This window comes from Vidua macroura, chromosome Z (genome assembly GCF_024509145.1).
Source record: "Vidua macroura isolate BioBank_ID:100142 chromosome Z, ASM2450914v1, whole genome shotgun sequence".
Taxonomy (NCBI): domain Eukaryota; kingdom Metazoa; phylum Chordata; class Aves; order Passeriformes; family Viduidae; genus Vidua; species Vidua macroura.
Window position 1 is genome coordinate 20,636,143 of NC_071611.1, and position 13,456 is coordinate 20,649,598.

At 38.8% G+C, this 13,456-nt stretch overlaps 1 protein-coding gene and 1 long non-coding RNA gene across 2 annotated transcripts in view; one reads left to right on the forward strand and one right to left on the reverse strand.

Moving 5' to 3' along the window:
* LOC128822479 (uncharacterized) overlaps positions 1-2,085 on the reverse strand; it is a 61,857-nt gene extending 59,772 nt beyond the window's left edge. Inside the window, exon 1 of the long non-coding RNA XR_008441444.1 lies at positions 1,938-2,085. This is a non-coding gene — a long non-coding RNA (uncharacterized LOC128822479). The remainder of the gene's footprint in view (positions 1-1,937) is intronic.
* Positions 1-13,456, forward strand: part of PTPRD (protein tyrosine phosphatase receptor type D) — a 978,753-nt gene that overhangs the window by 27,150 nt on the left and 938,147 nt on the right. The window lies entirely within an intron of this gene.

A 13,456-nucleotide genomic window follows, 5' to 3' on the forward strand; every position in this document is an offset into this window, starting at 1 on the left:
AGTTATTCTTGTACTATGTGGGACATAAGTAATTATGAATAAGTAGTATAAATAAATAAGTAATATAAATTAATAAGTAGTATAAATAAATTCTTGTCCTAGAGAATGTACTAGTCAATGATAAGATGAAACATTTCAATCTATTAATTGACTATGATACAGCTCTTTAGAATATTGATATTAAACCCATGATGTCAGATGATTGAATTCTGCATAACATGCACTAGCAATGACAAAGTGTAATGCTGACTAGGTTTGAAAAACCATTATGTTAATATAATTAGAAACAGAGAGGAGAGAGAATATTTCCGTGCCCATTTACAGTGTTGAAGTAGCATATAGTTAGGTGCTATATCTGTACAATGCAGTGCACTGCACAGATTCTTGATTAGGTTCAGACCTAACTCTATGTTAATGAACTTTTTTTGTTAGGAGTTCTATGGGTTTTTTTTACTTATCTTGATAGAAATTATCAATTTTTGTGCCAAGATATACAGACATTTAGAAAATGGTGGGTGTTATTAGTCCAGTGATCTCCACACTAGGTTGCAAAGCTTCAAAAATAAGCATTCAAAAATATAATGTTGGTGCAAGCAATTAGCCAGATTAAAAAACCAAAATAAATAATAACAAAAAAGCAACCAAAAAGGTAACAAACCAAAATACCAAATTTGTAGTATTTCATTCTCTTGTTTTCGTTTTATGCAGAAAAGCGAGATAGTGGAATTAATATACTAAGATTTCATTTAATGTAGTAAGATTCCTTAATATACTAAGATTCCATTTCATGCAAGCTAAAAACTGTAGTTGCTCCTCTACTAACTGATATTCATATAATGATCACTATAGACTCTGACACAAATTATTTTAGTAAGATTACTACCATGCCAGATTTTCAAAACAATATACCTCTGGGAATAATGTAGAACCATTGTGCACTTTTAAAAAACAACACTATGTCAGTGTGTCAGTGACATATAATCAAAGTTGTGTTCAGCAATAAAAGTATGTTATTTAATCTATAAAATACAATTAATAAAAAAAATTAGATAAATTTTCTAATGAAGTACAAAATACAACAGTAGCATTTTTTTTTTACACACATAACTGTAGTAAGAATAGCAAAGCTTTCTGTAGCCTCTGAAAAATAGCCTGCTGGAAAAAAAGTCCTCCCAGATCTAATGAATCTGTGATTGATGAACTTTTTATGAATTCTCCCCTCACAAGTAAAACATATTTACCATTATCCTTTTTTTCTGCAACCACTAATGGTGGCTTAAATCACTGTTTATAATAAGAAACAAACAAAAATAAAACTACTAATACTCTCCTCTAATCAACCAAACTGCAAAAAATTCTACTTTAAGCTATACTTTAGGTGGTCTGAAATTCAGTGTTTCCAACATTCTACAGTTCCAATTAGAGCCCAAAAAGAAAAATATAAAAAGTCCTCTCTAAGCACCATGAAGAAAACTGTTATGTGCTTGTAACTTTGCTTGCCAGAAAATGCTTTTTAGAGAAGTCTAGCAGGGAACAAACCACTGTTAACTGAAATGGTGGGTTAAGGGATAAACTGATAGTGTAAAACCCTTCATTTTGATGGAAGGTGATCTTTTAGTCTGGGTAACAGTGGGGCTTAGGCGAATGAATTACTAGGGCAAACGAAATGTGATCATGCAGCAGACTACACTGTCTGGATACCAGATATCTACCAAAGCTGCTCTATCATTCCCCTCCTCAGGTGGACTGCAGAAGAAAAAATAAAAGTAAAGGCTCACAGGTCAAGATAAGGATTGGGAGAGATTACACACACTGACTACCATCATGGAAAAAACAAAATCCACTTAGTTTACTTTATTGCCATTTAATAATGACAATAATGGCAATTTAGGATAATGAGAAATAAAATAAAAACCTAAAAATGTCTTACCCCTTACCTTCCCAGGTTTAACTTTGCTCTCCACCTCTCTGCCAGATCGGTCCGTGTCTCACAAATGGGATGGGACTCTAACTGGTTTTAGACTTAGGATTTATTATCTGTCTGTATCATACAAGCAAAAAGCAAGAGACACGGGAAAATAACAACATCCATGCAACTCCAGATCAGAGACAAGATGGCAGGCCATGCAAAGCCTTTTTCTACGTATTCTTTGAACCAATAGCATAAAAGAAAAGGTGTAAAGTCATTATACTCTAACCAATAAGAAAAGGACCCACGTGGGTTTAACATTAACAAAAGGACTTCTATGAACCTCAAACAATACACAATAATTCGTTATTAAAGATGGAAACTTTTTCTATCTTTGCAAAGCAAATATCTAGGACTTTTCACATCTTGAACTATCAACAAGTTCTTGTTCTTTCTTGTTCCTCATGATAAATACAAATGTATTCACTTGGTTCTTAACTTCCTAGCTTCCCATGAGAAGGTTTAGAAATTTCCCAGCCTTTCTCAGCTTTAGAAAGTGCCTTTACCTTTTTATATTCCTACAATTCCCCCTCTCTTTTTCAAACCTAAATAAACCATCTTTGACTTGTCGCTTATTTACTACCTTCTGTTACATTGCTTCACTAATGTATATATTTCTTACCCTAGGAAAAAATGTTATAAACTTTCTATATAAGGGCACTTTTTGTGTTTACTTTAAGCTCTATCACTTTAAGTTAAAGTATTATTAATGCTGTGTAAAATCAAGTTAAGTATCGCATCAGGTTTTGACAAATCTCGACCTTTCCAAGGTCTCAATTCAAAGGCTAAATTTGTGAGTGACTCCAATTGCCTCTGTGAGGTTTTGTGAACTTTCTGCAATTCCTCTTTTTGCATTTTTCTCTTGAACAACAAAAACTTTATTCACCTGAAAAACCATGTTTATTCTATAGCAGTTCAAGCATCTACATCTAATCTGTTTCTCAAACATAAATAACACCTGCAGTAATAAAATGAACCCATTTTTATTAGGCATTTTAAAAACACTGAAACAAAAATCTGAAAAAAACCCCCACAAAATATATTTTATTTTGCAAGTAGCTATACCCAAAACATTGAAAAGTATTCTTGTCAGCTAATAAATATCTTCATAGAATCTAAGGAATCTAAGAATCCTAAATTGTATAGATATATTATAAAGGAAATCATACACAAGGTAATGATTCTTTAATTTTATGAAATTAAAACTACCTATCAAGGATAGTAAAGGATTAGAAATTTTGTAATTTTACAACTAATAATTCTGAGAGAGCCCTATTATTTAATTATACTTTAATACCTAGGTAAATAATAAAAAAAAACCCTCAGATTTTCAGAGGGAAGTGTGTTTAGCATGGGGGTTTTTTGCTGATTTTTAACTCACAAGCTTTAATTTTGTATGTAACAGTTCTAAAGAATATTCTCCTATTGAAGAGGTTAGCTTGTTTTATGAGAATGAAATGTTTTGCTTTGCAGAAAATATGTAAGTATTAATCTGGAGTTCTATAGGGATACTACAGCACCCATTAAGTCATACAGTAATTTTTCATGCACAGAAATATATAAACAGATATGTTGATTTCCCAAATGACTTCAAAAGGTAAAAAAACAGAGAACTGGTATGGGGTCCCATGCTCCAGCATGAATTCCCCATGGGGTCACAACTACTGCAAGAAAATCTGCTTCACTATGGATGGGTTCCTTTCTCCATGTGGCAACAGGTCCTCCCAGGAAGAAGTATAGGCTGCTTAGTATAGGCTTCACACATGGTCACAAGCTCCACAGGTGGTCACAGCCTTCCCTCAGGCACACCCACCTGCTACAGCGAGGATCTCCATGGGCTGCAGAGACAGCCTGACTCACAATGATCTTCACCAGGGGCTGCAGAGAAATCTGCTCTGGCACCTAAAGCAGCTTCTCCCACTCCTGACACCCACCACCAACCTTGGTGTCTGAAGGGCTGTTTCTCTTTCATGATCTCATGCCTCTCTACTTCGGCCACAATTTCTTCTGCACAAAAACTCTTTTTCCCTTCTTAAATATGTTATCCCAGGGATACTACCAACACTCTGTCTTTGAGCCAAGTGGTACTTGGGAAGATTCTAGATAGCTTCTCATGGAAGCCATCCCTGTAACTGCCTTCCCACACTCCCCAAAACCTTGCCATGCAAAGACAATGATAAAAGGTGCAATGGCATCACAAAATTAATTGTAAAATGTATTTTTGAGAATTATTTTCAAAAATAACTTCTGATACTATCACCAAACTCTAGTAAAAGCCTTACAAATCACTGTCTAAACAGCAAAGAGTTGTAAATTGGTTTTGTGGTAGATTTCATAGAATATGTTTTGGTTCCATCCATGTGATATAATAGTATGTGAGAGAATGTATCGGACCAAAAATTGCTCAGTTACTTTGGGCCACTATATAAAATGAATGAGAATATGTAAATTGCAGCCTTGAATTTCATAAGTGACTGCCAAACAGATACCTGTTTTGTTTTTGCAGTACCAAAAGACAGGAGGGCTAAAAAAATGGGGGGAGGGTTGGGGAGGGGGGACGACCCCCAAACCATATTTTCCTGCTTAGACTTTTCAAGCATAAGGTAAATTGTTTTGAATTATCACAATCTGCAGTTAATGAAGGAAATTTGAGGCCCTAAGTTTAGATCTGAACTCTATTAATGTTACTTCTGAAATATGACCTTAACAAAATAATTCCTTTAAAAATCTGTTTGCTCATATATAAATGCTCATTATAAATGTGTTTTGACCTTTATTTTAAAACTTATATATTTTATTATAAAACTTATATATTTTTCTAATTATAATGGTAACTGTTATTTTTTTCCTTTGTGTTAGAAAACCTTTTATAGGGTCCAATTTTTGAGATTCAAATTTGCTTTTTATCAGTGGTCTGTCTGGATATAGAAGCCTTCAAAAAACAAACATCCAGAAAAACACAATAACAAAATATCATGATAGTCTCTTCCCACTAGTTTTCTAGCCTTGATTTTTCTAACATAGGAATTTAGGTGTATAACTGAATGTTGTATTTCTTATTTGCTATTGAAATTGGCTTTAGGAATCTTTACCATCATTAATGTCTTCAAATCTTTCAAAAGTCACATTATAATAAACATTTCTTATTTGCTATTGAAATTGGCTTTAGGAATCTTTATCATCAATAATGTCTTCAAAGCTTTCAAAAGTCACATTATAATAAACACAGTTAACAATGCTTATTTTAAACAGCTGTCCTTTTAGGTATGAATATATTTTTCATAAAGACTAAGACTAAGTTTTTGAAAAATGGGTAGAAACCCACTTTTACCCATAGCCCTTATCAAATCTAGTATATTTCACAAAAATGTAGAAATACTATGCAATAAAAGAATATATGAGGTTTAGTGGTTTGGTTATTTCTAAAGGTCTGATTTCATAAAATTTAAATTACTTAAGAAAATATAGCAGTCTAAGAAAGCATCTCTAAATGTTCAAGTCACATTGAAAAGAATGACATAATCTCAGATATGTGTCAATTTAAGAACAAATAATCTAAATAGTAAAGACAAGACTTTAAAAATAGCATATAACTAAACATTTCCTTGTAATTGCTGGAGCCTAATTTAAGGGGAATATTTGACCAATGTGACCTATTTTACAATACGATCTGAATTTTTTAACTTGACAAGAGGCAACTCCTGAATACCCAGCAATTACAGAAATGACAGTGCTGCAGTACCTTTCATATTGTCTTCATTGGCATGCAATTATTTTAAGTCACATAATTTTTTTTTTCATGACAGGCAGAGGCACAGATTGACCAAAATTGCTATTCTTTTCCTATCTTTCCTACCCTGTCACTCACTTTGTTTTTCAATCTTGTATATACATATGTTTTTCTTGATTTTCTATGTAGCAAGAACAAATCACAAATTATTTTTGATACACAAAACTGACAGGAACAGAAATTACCTTATTCATTGGCTATGCTGGGCAGAAAGAGTTAAAATATCATTGAGGAACAGTAAAGGAGAAATCAGATATAACCTTCAAGTACAGAGCAATCCATTTCTGTAATTACTCTTCTGTAAGAGTAGGAAAAAAGTCCCTTCCAAAAAGACATTGAGTTACACATTACACAGCCATTCATGTACCTATTGAAAGCTAAAAAACAGGGGGTTTGGTCAGGATGGGGAGATGGTTCTGAGCTTAGAAGGAATTGGTGAAGAACAGAATCCTTCCTTTTACTCAACAATCAGTGGCAAGATACTCATTAGTGCAGCAAGAAGAAAGATGCTTAGTATTCTCATACCAGTTCTCTGGTTTTTTACCTTTTGAAGTCATTTGGGAAATCAACATATCTGTTTATATATTTCTGTGCATGAAAAATTACTGTATGACTTAATGGGTGCTGTAGTATCCCTATAGAACTCCAGATTAATACTTACATATTTTCTGCAAAGCAAAACATTTCATTCTCATAAAACAAGTTAACCTCTTCAATAGGAGAATATTCTTTAGAACTGTTACATACAAAATTAAAGCTTGTGAGTTAAAAATCAGCAAAAAACCCCCATGCTAAACACACTTCCCCCTGAAAATCTGAGGGTTTTTTTTCATTATTTACCTAGGTATTAAAGTATAATTAAATAATAGGGCTCTCTCAGAATTATTAGTTGTAAAATTACAAAATTTCTATCTTGTGCCTTACATAAGAAGAAATGTATTTGACATAACTTTAAAGAATGCTTACAGAATCTTCATGCTATCTTATTCTATCACAACTGTTTACATATAGTGAATTCACTGTTCACTGTATGCTAAGTCCAAGGACAGTATCTGTAAACTAGACAGTGGTCTTTGGAATGCTCAGGTATATCTGATACTCAAGTTTGTTCAGAAAACCTTTAAAAAACGCTATTCAACCAGCATCAGCATCTTCACAGAAAATATATAACTTAGTCTTCCATAACTATGGGCATAATCCTAGGATATTATAATGGTGAAAATTTGCAGCTAAAAATTTATTGATTAAAAATCAGGATACTTTAAGGATTCTTTGGGAATAATATCTATGCTGGAGATGATCTGCACTTTACATTATCCCCTTCTATTAATACTAGTAGCAAGATCCACATTCAACCCTCTCCCAAATGTCCTGTATATCTGTATCTGTTTTTCTTTTCCTATTCTTTTAGTTTAGAATCACATAATATAAGCCCACAATATTGAAGCTAACTTACCAAAAGGCCACATGCTGGAATGTAGATAGATGAATTCCAACACCATATTGGCTGGGCTTGATGAGTAAGGAATGTGTCTCCTCTCTTTTCTGTCTTAATGTTTCTGTCATGCTTTGGAGGTAGAAGTTAATATTTTGAATTCTTAACTAGTTCACAGAAATGACCTGTTGTAAAACTTATCTGTAAGATCAGCAGATGTTTCTAGAGAAATGTATTTTAAACCTAGCACTGAAGATATTGGCATGCAAAATTTTTTTCTGAGAACAGACAACATTGTTGTAAGTTTCAGGTGAGAACATTACATACACCTGAGTATGAAATACAGTTTAAAAATTTCAGTAGAAAATGACTGGAAAACAATTAATAGATCAAAGTTTTCCTTTCTATCAGTAAATGTCACCCAACTCATTGCTTGCTGAGTGCAGACCTGTGAAAGTTTGCAAAGCAGTACAATTTTGTTTTGTTTGTTTTCGGGTTTTGGGGCTTTTTTGGGGGGTATGTTTGTGTGTGTGTGTGTGTGTTTGGTCTTGTTAAATGTCTTCAGGCTATCTCCTCTGCTTTTTAACTTAGATGTTCTTCTCAACACCAAATGGAGCTTTCTCATAAGTTGTATGGATATTTTTCAATATCTCTGTTTATGGTTTCTTCTGATAGTGTTTGTGGATTGAAATTTGAGAAAGAAAAAGGGCACAGAAATTTGTCTGACTTTTTCTGAGGATTTGGAAAATAAGTATCCTGACACTCCCTGGAAATTCACACTAGCAATTATATACTACATTTCAAAATGACAAAAGTATTAAAAGCATCAAATTTTCATTTTGAATGCAATTTTAATGCAAACTTCTTTTTATATTTTTAAAGGGGGGAGGATATTATCTAATTAAAAACTCTGCTGTAGTATTATGCCAAATTATCATTAGTACAGCAGTGTGTAAAGCAAGGGTGAGAAAACATTCTGTATGGATCTCAAACATCTATTCCTATCTCTTGTGAAAGGAAGACTGCTTTCTTTTGTAAACTACAAATGGCAAAAAAAGCACTGCAGCTCATTTAAAATACATATTTTCATAACAATGAATTATTTAGGTCTGAAAAACCCCCCAGAACATTTTATGTATTTGCATCAAAACAATACCAACTGTACTCTTTGCACAGCCATGAAATCCAGACACTTTGATTTCTCATTCCTAAAAATGTATTTTTCACATTTTTATCTTGTTTTTACATTTAGAAGGCAATATATTTTTTCATTACTTAATACAAAGAAAAAAACTTGATATAAAGAAAATCACATGGGAATTTTCTGAAAAGTTGGTTGGAACAGCTATAGCACAGAGCAAAGTATCATGGAATCACAGGATCAATTAGGTTGGAAAAGACCTCTGAGATCGTTAGGTCAATTGATCATATGACCCAACACTATCTTGTCACCTAGACCATGGCACTAAGTACCACATGCCTCCAGGGATGGTGACTCCATCCTGGGCAGTCCATTCCAAGATATAATCAACCTTTTTGTGAACATCTAACATCTAACCTAAAGCTCCCTGATACAGCTTTAAGACTACATCCTCTAGTCCTGTTGCTGGTTGCCTGGGAAAAGAGGCTGACTTTCACTTGGCTACAACATTCTTTCAGGCAGTTGTAGAGCATGATAAAGAGTCTCCTGAGCCTCCTCTTCTCCAGGCTAAACCATCCCAACTCCCTCAGCTGCTCCTCACAGAACCTGCTCCTCAGACTACTCACCAACTATTTTGCCCTTCTCTACACAGCCTCGATGTCATTTCTGAATTGGAGGGCCTAGAATTGGACACAGTACTTGAGATGCAGCCTCACCAGAGGGACAGGGGGACAATCCCTGCCCTGGTCCTGCTGGCCATGTGTGCTGATGCAGGCCAGGTTGCCATTGGCCTTCTTGGCCAACTGAACACAGGATGGATCATGTTCAGCTGCTGTCAACCAGCATTACCAGGTCCTTTTCCTATGGGTAGCTTTCCAGCCACTCTGCACTCAGACTGTAGAGCTGCCTGCAGTTTTTGTGTCCAAAATACAGGACTCAGCATTTAGTTTCACTGAACCACATCCCAGTGATCCTGGCCCATCACTCTAGCCTTTCCAGGTCCCGCTGCAAAGACTTTCTATCTTGCAGCAGATTGAAGCTACAATCCAACTTGGTGTTGTCCATAGATTTGCTGATTGTATTCCCTCATCCAAATAATTGATAAGATATTAAACAGAGCTGGGCCCAGCACAGATCCCTGGGGGACATCAGTAGTGAGCAGCCACCAGCTGGATGTAGCACCAGTCACCACTCTCTGGGCCCAGCCATCCAGCCAGTTCTCAGCCCAGAGAAGGGTGCAGCTGTCCAAGCTGTGGGCTACCAGCTTTTACAGAAGAGAGTGTCAGGAGAGATGCGGCATCACACTCTTTCTCCCAGGTCCGGGACAGCTCTGGCACCCTTCGATGCCGCCCCCGCCCGGACTTCTGGGTCCGCTGCTTCTCTCCCACATGCCACTGCTGCTGGCACACCGGTCGGGGTTTGCCGGGTTCCGTCGCCTGCACAAGGGTCCGAGGCAAAGAGGGAAGGAACATCCAAATCACCCACGAAGGAGCCAGGAAGGCTTTATTGTCTCAGAGAGCTGCAGCTGGGGGGTAGCGACCCGTGCTTCCCACTCCATGTGGGGGAAATGGCGCCGGGACTCAGGAGGGAGCGGGATGATATAGGGGATGTGATCAGGAGGGCAGACATCCCCCCACAATCCGTGCAGGTGCCACGGTGATGATGTAGGACAGCAACCAACTGGGACACTGCAGGGGCGGGCACCGAGCATCGGGCTGAGTGGGATCGTGGGGATGGGGCAGCAGACACGGGGGTTCCTGGGGCTGGACGGGGGAGTGGTTACAGGAGTGGCAGGGGGGGAAAGCCCAACGGCAGGCAGCATGGGGTCAGACACCACAGGGAGGGGAATACACAGGGGAAGCACGGGGGTACACAGGACTCGGCTAGCTAACACAAATAAGAACCCCTAAAACCCAATCCCAGGATGCAACAGAGAGAGGGTCAAAGGCCTTGCTGAAGTTGTGGTAGACAATATCCACTGCCTTTCCTGCATCCACCAGGTGGGTCATCTGGTCATAAAAGCAGATCAAGTTGTTCAGGCAAGACTTGCCTTTACTAAAACCTGTCTGAGTCTGATGCCTTGGTTATACTGTGTGTGTCATGTGATTATGCTGAAGACACCAAGGTCAGGCTGACAGGCCTGCAGTCCCTGGAACCTCTTTCCAGCCCCTCTTGTTGATGTGCATCACTATAGCCACTGTCCTATTGTCTGGGACCTCCTTAGGATGATAAATAATGGAGGGCAGCTTAGCAAGCTCTTCTAGAAGCTCCATCACTTTAGGATGGATCCCATCTGGTCGCATAGACTCGTGAGGATATAAGTGGCTCAGGAGTCACTAACAGTTTCCTCCTGGATTACAGGAGGTCTATTCTGCTCCCTGTTCCTGTCTACCAGTTCAGGAGGACAGTTGTCCTGAGGATAACTGGTTTTAATATTGAAGACTGAGACAAAGAATCATTAAGTATCTCCACCTTTTCCTTTGGTGACTTCATTCCTCTTAATGTCCAATAAAGCATGGAGGAGTTCCTTGCCTCTCCTTTTATTATTAATATATTTATAAAACCATCTTTTATTATCCTTTACAGAAATGGCCAAATTAAGTTCTAATTGAGTTTTTGCCTCTCTAATTGTTTTTCTGACATTCTTAAACACTTCCTGAGCTGCCTGCCTCTTTTCCAAAAGTGATGGAATTACCTGAGTTTCTGCAAAAGATCCAGGTTCAGATAGGCTTGTCTTTTTACCTGCCAGCTCATCTTTCAGCACATAGGGATGACCTGTTACTGCTTCAAGATTTCTTAAAGTATGCCCTTCCTGGGCCTCTGTTTCTAAAGGCTGCTTCTCAAGGAACTTTCCAAATCAGTATCCTGAACAGGACAAAGTCTGCCCTCTGGAAGTTCAGGGTAGAGGTTTTGTTGATGTCCGTCCTTATTTCACTGACTGTATGATTTCATGGTCACTATGCCCAACGTAAACTCCGACTACCATATCTCCCACCAGCCTTTCTCTGTTTGCAAACTGCAGGTCTAGCAGGGCCTCACTCCTAATAGGCTCTTACCAGCTGTGCCAGGAAGTTATTTTCCATGAATTTCAGAAAACTTTCTAGACTGCCTCCTCCCTGCTGTGTTGAGTTTCCAGCAGACGTCCATCAGGTTAAAGTCTCCCACAAGAACAAGGGCTGCTGATGGTGAAACATGAGCCAGCTGCTTATAGAATAATTCATGTCTGCCCTCGATACTACTCCTGCAATATAAGCTGAATTGGTAACCAAATTAAAAGGTTCGCCAAATCTCTCAAATGCCCTTACAACTGCGTCCAACTCAACTACTTGTGGAGAACCCTCTACTATCTTAACATCTGTTTCCCACAGCTGAGTCTTGGGGTCCTTCCAAGTCACCACTGACTTGTGGGATTTTCCTGATGCATCTGTTAATGCTGTCAGGGCTTTGAGTGGTCTTTTACTTTGTATCTCTTTTGGTAATAATTTGAATTCTGTATTGAATAAATGGTGACCTGGGTTCCCAATCTGAATTTGACCGGAGTAGCTATCAAGGGCGAACTGCAAATTTTCATTTTGTCTCAAAAGGTGCTCAAAGGTCTCCTTGATCATCTTCCCTGTTGATGTCTTGATGGGAAGGTGGATACATGTGAAATCACACCCTGGTAACACTTGCAGGCGAGCCCTGACCCGCATGATGAGCTGGGCCATCAGCACCTATGGCCTGGTAATGCTTTTGGACTGGCTGTGGCCAAGGAACGCCCACTCTGTTATTAAGAGGGGATCCTGTTGACCCTTGTCCCACTGAAATATCATCCCATAGAGATGTGGCAACTCACCCAGTACTATGAAGTGGAAAGGCAGCCCTGATTGACAACAATGGGCCTGCCTGCTCACAATGGTGGTCTGGACCTTCTCGAGTGCTGCTCTGGCCTCCTGAGTCAGGGCCCTCGGGGAACCTAAACCGTCATCCCCTCTCTTTCTGTAAACAGATCGAAATGGGGGGACAGATCCCCCGTGGTGAGCCCCAGCAAGGGCCTGATCCAGTTTAAGGACCCACACAGGCGCTGGAGGTCATTCAGCATCCTTGGATTATTATCTGTCTTTATCTGCTGGGGTCTAACCATTCTGTTGTTAATTTCTAGGCCCAGATACTTCCAGGGCGGCAAGCGCTGCACCTTTTCTTTTTGCATCTCAAATCCTGCCCCGACAAAGCCGCAACAGTGTCCTCTAATACTTTTTGCATAACATTATTGTCAGGGGCACAGACTAATACATCATCCATGTAAAGATAGAAAATACAGGATGACCACTTGGCACGCATCAGGGACAGAACTCTGGAGACATACCACTGGCAGACGGTAGGAGAGCATTTAAGGCCCTGTGGCAATTCTTTCCAGTGGTAGCGTCGCATTGGGGCTTTTCTGTTGATGGAGGGCACAGAGAAAGCAAAGTGCGGGGTGTCGGCTGGGTGAAGGGGAATTTGGAAGAAACAGTCCTTTATATCAATCACAGCTGTATTATAATTTTGGGGGTAGCATAGAAGGGGACAGCATACCCGGTTGGAGGGACCTTATATCCTCAATAACATCATTGATTTTTCTCAGGTCGTGGAGGAGGCGCCACCTATCCTTCCTTGGCTTTTTAATAACAAAAACTGGAGAATTCCAGGGGTTGTTAGTTTCTACAATATGACCTAGTTCCTCCTCTACAAGCTTCGTGAGAGCCTTTAATTTCTGCTTACTCAGCTGCCACTGTTCCACCCAGACTGACCGATCCGTGAGCCAATTCAGTTTCTGAGTGGGGTGCTCTTCAGTGGCCGCACCTAAAAACTCTGGGGGGGCCGGAAATTCTAATTTGGGTCCCCACTGGGACATGGCGTCTCTCCCCCACAAGGTAAATTTGCTGTCAATCACGAATGGATGTACTGAGGCCAATAGTCTGTTTGGTCCCTTAATTTGCACTATGCTTTTAGATTGTTTTGCGAATTGAGGCCCGCCTACTCCTAAAACTGGTGTTCCCACACTTTGCAACCCCCATTGTAATGGCCATTTGTGCAGTGGAATAACTGTCACATCTGCTCCGCTGTCCATCATCCCCTGAAGTTGTATTGAATGCCCCCCAC